Source organism: Rosa rugosa, chromosome 3 (genome assembly GCF_958449725.1).
Source record: "Rosa rugosa chromosome 3, drRosRugo1.1, whole genome shotgun sequence".
Classification (NCBI taxonomy): domain Eukaryota; kingdom Viridiplantae; phylum Streptophyta; class Magnoliopsida; order Rosales; family Rosaceae; genus Rosa; species Rosa rugosa.
This window is the reverse complement of record NC_084822.1, coordinates 9,509,757-9,519,437: the sequence shown is the minus strand read 5'-3', so window position 1 is coordinate 9,519,437 and position 9,681 is coordinate 9,509,757. Positions and strand designations below refer to the sequence as shown.

Below are 9,681 nucleotides of genomic sequence, written 5' to 3'. Positions count from 1 at the left end.
TGCTTCCTTATAATACAGAAATTATAGAGAAGCTGTTGGAGTTGCTCTAAAAGGAGCATTATCGATCATCCTTCGTAAGCTTGGAATGGGGTTAGCATGAGTTGAGCAAGGTGTACTGTCAGTCACACTTGCATTAATCGGCAATTATATCTGGAACATGTCCGTCTAAGAAATGAAAAAACCATCTGGAAGATATGTAATTTGCTGGTCAAGAAAATAAAGTAGAAGCCACAAATCAAGTTCTTTCTAAAGTTCATCTTTTACCAACTATATAACAATGGGATCATTAAGTCCCAGTTCTTTCTCGTCGATGATCATTGGCAGTGCGGCGGAGGTTCGTGGTGGGTAGCTCGATCGGTGCTGGTGGTTTGGAGTCCTCTGCTGGGGATGCCATGGCGTCACCTGGTTTCGAGGATCTGTGCTTTGCCTCATGGTGGTCGTCCTGTTGTAACGATGGCAGGCAGGCTAGTGGCAAACGGCGGGTCGTTGGGCGACGGTGGCTGGCGGTGTGGTAGCGGCAATGGTTTTTATGGCGAGATGGAGGTGCTGGGCTTCTTACTGCCCTCAATTGGGCTAGGTGATTTGGGCCTGGATGTTTTGCCCTAGGCCTACAATATTTTTCTTTTTTAGCTTAGTTAATTTCAATAATTCCCTATTTTTTTAGGGGAGCTTGGTCACTTTTGTGCATCTTAAAGTGTTTTTCGTCCTAGCAAGACTAGTTTTAGTGAGCATCAATGAACATCGGATGTCTAATAAGTGTACCTATTTTATTTTTTAGTGAGCGTTAATGAGCATTGGATCTCATTCTTATTGCTAATATAAGATAATAACATGAATGTGGGTTGAGCCTCCTAGCATGACTGAATTCAAACTATTTTTCTAAAAAAAAAAAATGGAAGCTGTTTCATTTTTTTTATTTAGGCAATGTCGGTAGAATTGATGTCATTAAGTTATGTTTTTGAGTGGGTGAATTCAAACCTCTTCTATTAGCATTTAGACCTCCTTCAATACTTTTTACCATCAAATTTCCAATTCAGTCCTTTATTATTTTCTTAGTACCTCCTCTTCTTCCTCTCTCTTCTATTCTTAAGATTTCAACCTCCAAGAAAAATAAGGGAATCCGGATACATAATTGGAATTTACGATTTCTTTAACCAGCTATAGGTGAAGACATCATTGCAATTGGATTAAACAACGAATTGGCTCATCCATTTTGTTTAAAAAAGATTAGATAGCTCCTTTCAAAAAGAAAAAAAAAGATTAGATAGCTTACATGCAGATTCCTTTTGGTCCCGGTATCACTACCACAAAAGTAGGCAACACATACCATTGATTCTCCACGTTTGAGCTAATGGTGACTGACCCTTTGATTCTTTGACTATTAGAACATGACCATAGGCCAGCGATAGATTGCAAACGGTTCTATTAACTGTTGTGATTCACGATAGCAAACATTGGTGACAAAAGGTTGCATCTGTCACCAATGATATTGTTTATTAATAAACCAAACAATAAAATAATAATATAGCTAGTTGATCGCTTCTCATCCCACTTATTTAGTGCTATATTTTGTTTTTTGCAACAGAATATTATTCATCAGAGAGTTGTCTTTCCCTCTCTCTCAGCAGCTAAACAAACAATGGAAATTCAAAACTCTCTTGCTCTCGCTTTCTTCTTCACCGCCATTTCTCAGACTCCAGTAACCTGCAACACGACCTATGCCAATGAATCTAGGATGAGCCGATCTACAAAATCCATATGGCCATACGACGAGAAGTTAGCTAACGCAGCATCACCAACAGTTTGTTGACCCCAACAACTGCCGATCATGTCTACTTCCTCGCGTCCCCCATCTTCTACAAAAGGGTTTCGCCTTTCTTTACTCTGAAGTTTATTGTAGGTATAATTGTTCTGGATTTTAGGCTTGTTTCTTTCTGCCTGGTTGAAATTTGGATTTCAGTATGGAATCATCGCTAGAGGATTTAATGGATGTTTTAGGGTGTTGCATGTTCCTTTGGGTGAATCTAAAATATTTCTTGTAATTGAGCATTTACCTAAAAGCATAAGCATCCAGGTTAGTTATCAGATGATATTTTTCTTGACTCTTGTCTTTTAAATGTAAGTCCTTTAGTTCTGAAATTTCGGAAAGATTTCTTTTACCATTTTCAGATATAAGATAAGGAGATTGGGGGTTTTTCTTTCATTGATTTCATATAAATATGGTTCTGGACTTGTTCAAGGAATTGTAATATGTGAAAGAATAATGGTCAAGCAATCACTTTATTTGAACTGTTCTTAACTTGCTACTTTATTAGGAAAAAGAGATTGACTTGCTTGAAGTTGAAGGTTGGAGGAAATTACATAGATCAGGGAGAAAGATCAGGATTTAAAAGATCATTCCTTCTTCTTTTCATTGTTGCTATAACGTTATTGCTGCTGTATTGTTTCCCTTTATATAGATTATACTTTTCTCATTATACAAAAGCTGTATAATTCACTCTATCATCCACACTTTAATCAAAGTGATACTGATGTGCAAGCACTACAAGAGAAAATAGCAAAAGCGAGGAATTTCATTGTGACAACCCAAAAATCGTCGCAAAAACGTGGCAAATACGAAGAAATTTAAGTTGCCGCACATAATCCCATCGGTGACAACCAATTTGTCGCATAAAGTAGGTATTTGCGACAAATTGACAGTTGTTGCCCATTTGACATTATCCGACACCCAATTCCTCGCAAAATGTCAATTAGGTGACAATTTTTACTAACTACCGGTTAATGTTTGTGTGACAACTTTAACTTCCTCACAAAAGATTAATTATGCAACGATTTCTGCGGATTGTCGTTTAATCTTTCTGTGACAACTAAATTTTTGTCGCTGAAGACTGATTCAGTGACCACTTCTGTGAGTTGTCGGTAAATGATTATGTGACAACCTTACCTTCCTCGCTGAAAATCAATTTGGCGACAACTTTAATAGGTTGTCGCTTAATGTTTATGTGACAATTTGAATTTCTTCACTAAAAGCTAATTAGGCGACAACTTCTACTAGTTGTCGGTTAATGTTTATGTGACAACTTTAATTTTCTCGCAAAAAACCTATAAGCTGACGACTTTTACAAGTTGTCGCTTGATGATAATGTGACAACCTGAACTTCCTCGCTGAAAATCAATTAGGCGATAACTTTTACGAGTTGTCGGTTAATGTTAATGTGACAACTTTAATTTTCTTGCAAAAGACCAATTAGGCGACGACTTCTACATGTTGTCGCTTGATGATTATGTGACAACTTGAACTTCCTCACTAAAAACCAATTAGGCGACGACTTCTACAAGTTGTCGCTTAATGTTTATGTGACAGCTTTAATTTTCTCACAAAAGACCAATTAGGCTACGACCTCTACGGGTTGTCGCTTTATGTTTTTGTGACAACTTGAAATTCCTCGCATACAACTTATATGAATTGTCGTTTAATGTTTATGCGACAACTTTAAATTTCACGCAAAAGACCAATTAAATGACAGCTTCTACTGATTGTCTCTTTATGCTTATGTGACAAGTGAAAATTCCTCACAGAATACCAAATTAGACAACAAGTCTATGTGTTGTCGCTTATTGTGTATGCGACTACTTGAACTTTCTCGGATATTTGTTATACAACTCAAGCTTTCTAACATAAAAACAATTAGGTGACTACTTATATGTGTTTTCGCTTAATTGAGAATACTAAGATTAACCATCTGTTTCTTTGAATCACTGATAACTGAAAAATCTCAAATTTGATTTAGTTTATGCATAATGATCCCTTTGAGACTAGCACATTAGTTTCAAGATGACTCTTTTGTCTTTTTGCGTCGGGATATCTTTGGTCTTCAATCTTGTTGACTCATTCTAGTCACCTATTGAGTTCAATCTAAGAGACCTCTTATCTTAGGTTCAATCTATGAGACCTCTTGAATCGTCTCCGTTCAAGTGCCTCTTGAGTTCTTATTCATTGTCCTCATAGCTATTGCACCTCTTGAGTCGTCTCTACTAAGGGATCCTTTTCTTTTTTTTTCTTTTTTTTCTTTTGCCATTTTAAGGGATAGCTTATGGGATCCACTAATTTACCATAAGTGAATATGAAAGGTTAAGGTTGGACATATTCGGTACGTCTACTGATTTAATCTAGTTTGTCACCTTAACAATTATCAATTTGGCTGAAAGTATGCAGAAGTAATCTACTCATAGAAACCTAAAAATTGAATAATCAATTTGCCAATACGTGATCGAAATATGAGTCCCACAAATGATTTCTTAAAATGACAAAAATATATATATATATTAATAGAAGAACCATATATATATATATATATATATATATATATATAGACACACACATATAGTGAATTTAGTGTATCGTTATTATTGGTAATAGGTTTGCTACTAGCTAGCTGCTACACTATTTATATAGTTGCTCTCTATTTTCCTTTTTTTATTAATTGATATTATTTTTTTACATAATTATTTTCCTTTTTTTTTTTTTTTATCAGAGTTATTATTTTCCTTTTGTTTAGGCCGACACCAATTTATATGGCTGAAATTGTTTGTTTTAGATGGATGGCTAAGATTCATATAAGATTAGGGTTAATAAGAGTCTTTTTTTTTTTCTTTTTTTTTTTTTTTGAATAAAGGGCTGGTGCGGCTGCCCTCAAGCCTTGATAAGAGTCTTTAGTGGGTTAAGTTTAGGTGAAGAGGGGAAACGAGAGAAAAAAAAAGGGACAGGAGAAGAGCAATAAGCCGCGGCTGAAAATAGGCTAAAGGAAGAAAAAAGAAGAAGACGATCAAAGAGCAGTGAGAATTGACAGCTAATTAGTTCCCTACTTATTCAATTAGATCTTAGAACTATTATTTTTAGTGATATCATATTTCTTCTCATGTGTTTTTGGTGCTTATTTTCGTTGGGACATCTTTAAGGACGCTCAGGTGGAATATTATGAGTGAAGAAGGCTAACCAGGGTGTGCAGTTTTGAGTCTCTCGGAATGGTTCATGCTTTTTTTCTCGCGGCAGAAATGAAGCCAGGCACGTGTTTCTAAACTTAGAGTTTAATTTCTAATTTCTAGGAACGTAGAGTTTGTCAAGAAGCATTGAAATGGCAATAATTATGATGTTTGTTATTAATCTTTCTATTCTGTTCTACTTTATTTTAGCAGCAGCAAGCCTAAGGTGCACCATCTTTCTATTTGTACTCCTTGGTGTTTCTACATAATATTTTCTTCTTATATATTTTTGATCAAGCGTGTTGCACTCATTTTTTTGGGTGTTAAGGGAGTAATCTTTCTCCGTACTCAAACAAAGAAATCCATCATGTACAATGAAATAAAAGGATAATATTTGCCTGTGTCTTTTGATAAAATACAAATCTTTTCTTGCATTTTATATAGACCTATTATATTAAGATTCCTTAATTATGTCTTGAACTTTATATCGTAATATTTTGTTCAGAGTGGATTGCTTTGAAGTAAAAGAGCCATTCAAGAAGAGTCAATTCAGTTGTAGGTGAGGTATTGCAATTCGTACTCCTTCTGTATACATGCTTATTGTTCTTTTTCATGTCTAGTATGGGTGGCAATATTTGAACTACATATATATATGATTGCAACTGTTTTTTTTTTTTTTAAATTTTTTTTATATTGATTTCTTCTTTAATCATTGCAATTGGTAGTTTTGTATATGGGCAACACTTGAAAATAGCCTCCTCCAGTCCTCCCTTAGAATGGTACGTACTCTGCTACTTTCATATTAACGTACTGTTTTTCCTTTGGTTTAATTGCTACTACTTGGTTTTTATTTGTTGCAGTTTAGTAGCTACTTCAAGATGTACAGTTCAGTTTTTAGTTAGAAGCATGAGTTATTTTCTTTTCTGATCAAGCAATATGCTGATGTGGCTTTCGATCTACTAGTTTCGTTTGCTTCTTTTTCGGTTGTTGAATGCTGCTTATCTCTTTGGTGCCCAAGTGATTTTTGATATTCATAGGGGCTAGCTCTGATATAGTTCTTGTATTAATTTAGTAGTTGCATTTTTGTTCTTTTGTTTTCTCTTCTACGAGGAGAAGTTTAGGCTTTATGTCCCCTTCTCTTACTCTTGTATTCTTATTATTATCAATGATAATTTTTTTTTCTACCAATAAATCCTTTTTTGCTCACTGTAGATATACTACTTCTTTAAGAAGAACTAATGCAATAAACAATAATATATGCATTGCAAATTATTAGATGCAACATAAACAAAGCCTCGCAATTATATTTTGCAACAATATGAAACCTCGCATACAAAAGTCAAAGTTGTCGTAAAAAGTCTAAATTTCTCGCTTAATTGAAAATGTGACATCTTTGGGTTGTCGCAACTGATTGTCGCTTAATGTGTTTTACTGATTGTCAAAAGCGATGAAATTACGCAGTTGTCGTTTTCTCAATATGCGAGGTAATTGGTTCCTCGACGACATTATATGCGACAGACAAGAAGTCTCGCATATAAATTTCTACAATAAATACGTATGTGTCACATATTAATATATGCAACAAAAATAAAACCTTGCAGTTATTTTTTGCAACAAAAAAAGTCTCACGTATAAATTTTTGATCAAACATATAAGCCTCACAGATGAAATATGCAACGTAAACTAAGCCTCATATATTAAAAATTGTAACAAATATAAAGTCTAGCATATAGCATTCTGTAACACACTTGCGTGTCTCGCAAGATGTCATATGCGAGGAATGAATTGCGTCGCATATTGAAAATACGACTAATATACAAGCCTCGCAAATGGAATATGCGACGTAAGCGAAGTCTCGTATATTACAAATATTAACAAATATAAAGTCTTACATATAGTTTTTGGTAACACACTTGTGTGTCTCACAATTTCTTATATGCGAGGAACCGATTACAGCGCATATTGAAAAAGCGACAACCATGTAATTTCGTCACTTTTGACAATCAGTAAAACACATAAGGCGACAACTAGTTGCGACAACCCAAAGTCGTCGCATTTTCAATTCAGCGAGAAATTTAGACTTTTTATGACAACTTTGGGTTGTCGCTGATGACATTTTCTCTTGTAGTGAAGTGTTTCAAATAAAGAGTGGTTCCACACCTTGATTAGTTATGGTTTTTCTTTCCTGCAGAGATGGATTCGTTTTCGCTGCCAAGGAAGTTTCATTGATTGATCAAGGAAGTCAGGGGAGGAGCTGTGTTTCCCAACTTCAACAGGTGAAAAATCACATCTCCTGATTGACTATTGTTACTTGCTCATGAGATTGATCATTCTTCACATTTTTGGTTTTCCCTTCTTCCAGGAGATTGAGTTTCTCAGTTGGCTTGAACACAAGAACATAGTTCAATACTATATATGGCTCATTTGAGGTACTCCCCTTACCCTTTTTGTTGCTTTTCAGCTTGAGTCTTTGAATGTTTACAAACTCAGAGTGTTTTGGTCATGCTATGGCATATGTGCACTTATCTACCACAGTAAATAATCATGCATGTACCTAAGTTTGCTCCCAGTTAGTTTAGTTATATGTAGAAACCTCTTCTATGATTTAAGTGATATTTATTCATATGAGACAGATGATCATTGATAATGATATGCATATGCCATAGAGAATTCCACCCTAATGTATAAACAAGTCCATAGAAAATCTTCAGTAGCTGATCTATTTTGCCTTTTTGAAACATAGATACATTTCTGTTCTTTCATTCACATACAAATTGGTTATAGATAAATAGGAGTTACCTTCCCTGTAGTGGATCTTTCCCCTTCTTGTCAATAGTCAATACTATTCACTGCTACCGTCCAAAACACTAGTTGGTACTCGATGTACTGGGTTGTGGAATACTCAAGAAATTTAGAGGTGTTTTTCCATATTTATTTTTATTATGCCTAGTATTGTGTTGAAGATAAATTTTCCAATAGTGGTAAATTTGCTAATCAAGCAGTAGATCTTAATAGCAATGTTGTTTATGTGCATCATTGTCTGATTTACATTTATCTAAATGGTATTTAAAGTATGGATCAAATCTTCATGTGTATGGAGCATGCACCTAATGGATCCATTTGACAACTCTATTAGAGATCCTATCTTTCACATTCTCATGTCTCTAAATACAGAAAAGAGATCCTTCTTGGTCAGAAGTATCTTCATGACCATAATATGGTTCACAGGTGATTCATGTGAGATTATCTATAATATGCGAAAATTGTGGTTTCTGGATGTATTGATCTGACCAGATGTTGTATTTCCTTTAAGCATTTTGTTACATGGAATAAGTCATCTCAAAACCAAATGACAAGTAAAAGAAGTAAAAGAAATGTGGTTGCACCATCAAAATATCGATCCATGTTCAATCTTTGCTTGAATGGTTTTGTCATTCTCATCGCTTTCTTTCTCGTGTCCAGAGACATTGAATGTTCAAATATGCTAGAATATTTTTGTCTACACTTATTCTCATCCATTTATTTTTTGTATGAAGGGACATCAAATGTGCAAATATTTTAGTGGATGCTCATGGATCTGCAAAGCTTGCAGATTTTGGATTGGCAAAGGTTTGCCTTCTGTTCCTGATCATTTTTATTCTACCGTTTTCAATAGTTATCACAATGCTTTCATCCTATATATTATCAAAATATTGCATTCATTTTATTTGATGTAGTAATCCATGGAGTAGAGGAGAACACACATATCATGCTGAGAATTAAGGCTGCCAAGAATTTTCTTTTCTCATTAAATGGTTTGATAAGAATAATTGTTATTGTATATTAATTTTTTTTTTTTAATTTGAAATATTGGTAGTCACTATTGTTGAGGTTGGTGGATGTATATTAAAACAATGCAAAAAATCAAGTCACCAATGACGATATGAGATTGCTTTCTGGTGATGGGGCCCACAGTTTGAAAGTCACCAAAAAAGTAATAGTGGTTTCTTGGGTATATGTCACGGGACCAAAGCAAACCAACCCCATAATAGTGTCTAGGGCGGTGGCTATTGGGTTTTCACACCAACGATTGAAGTCTATTCTATCAATACACACCATTTAGAATGGTGTTGATAGCCCAATTTTGTTGTAGTGTATGGTTTAATAGGTTAAAAGGGGTTTGATAATTTAAATACAATGGGCAGAGGAATAAGATGTTAGGAAGAGAGAATTCCAGCAAATAAGATATTGGTATTGGCAGCAATCATCCAATACCATATCAATTCAAGCAGGTTGGGAAAAAAATTCAATTAATTTTTATTTTACATAAGCTACAAATAAGAAACTGATCATATTTCTGGGTTGAAAGACACGAAAGTTTAGAGAGAAGAGGAGGGTAGAAGAGAGGCATGCAACCTGGAATGAAGAAACGAGAAAATAATGAGATTTTTTTTTTTTAATAACTTAGAGGGGCAAAACAGGATTTTGAAATGTTCAAAAATGAGAGAATGTCCAAATGCCAATTTAGGAGGTTTGAATAGAAGCACTATGTTTTTATTTTGATAAAAAAAAAAAAGTTATGTTTTTATTTTCTTCAATTTTTAATTTTTTTGTTGCATCATTTCCTCCTCCTCACCAGCAATTTCTCAGCAACACATCACTGATTGCTGGTACGTCCATGTCAAGCTTTTCGAGTAGTTTAATTCTTATTAAGCCGTA

At 34.6% G+C, this 9,681-nt stretch overlaps 1 long non-coding RNA gene across 1 annotated transcript; it reads left to right on the top strand.

The window, feature by feature from the left end:
* The first annotated feature begins 1,538 nt into the window (after positions 1-1,538).
* Positions 1,539-9,367, top strand: LOC133740545 (uncharacterized). The gene is made up of 5 exons (XR_009861292.1): positions 1,539-1,900; positions 7,175-7,259; positions 7,346-7,412; positions 8,520-8,592; positions 8,700-9,367. It is a non-coding gene; the product is annotated as an uncharacterized LOC133740545 (long non-coding RNA).
* The last annotated feature ends 314 nt before the right edge of the window (positions 9,368-9,681 follow it).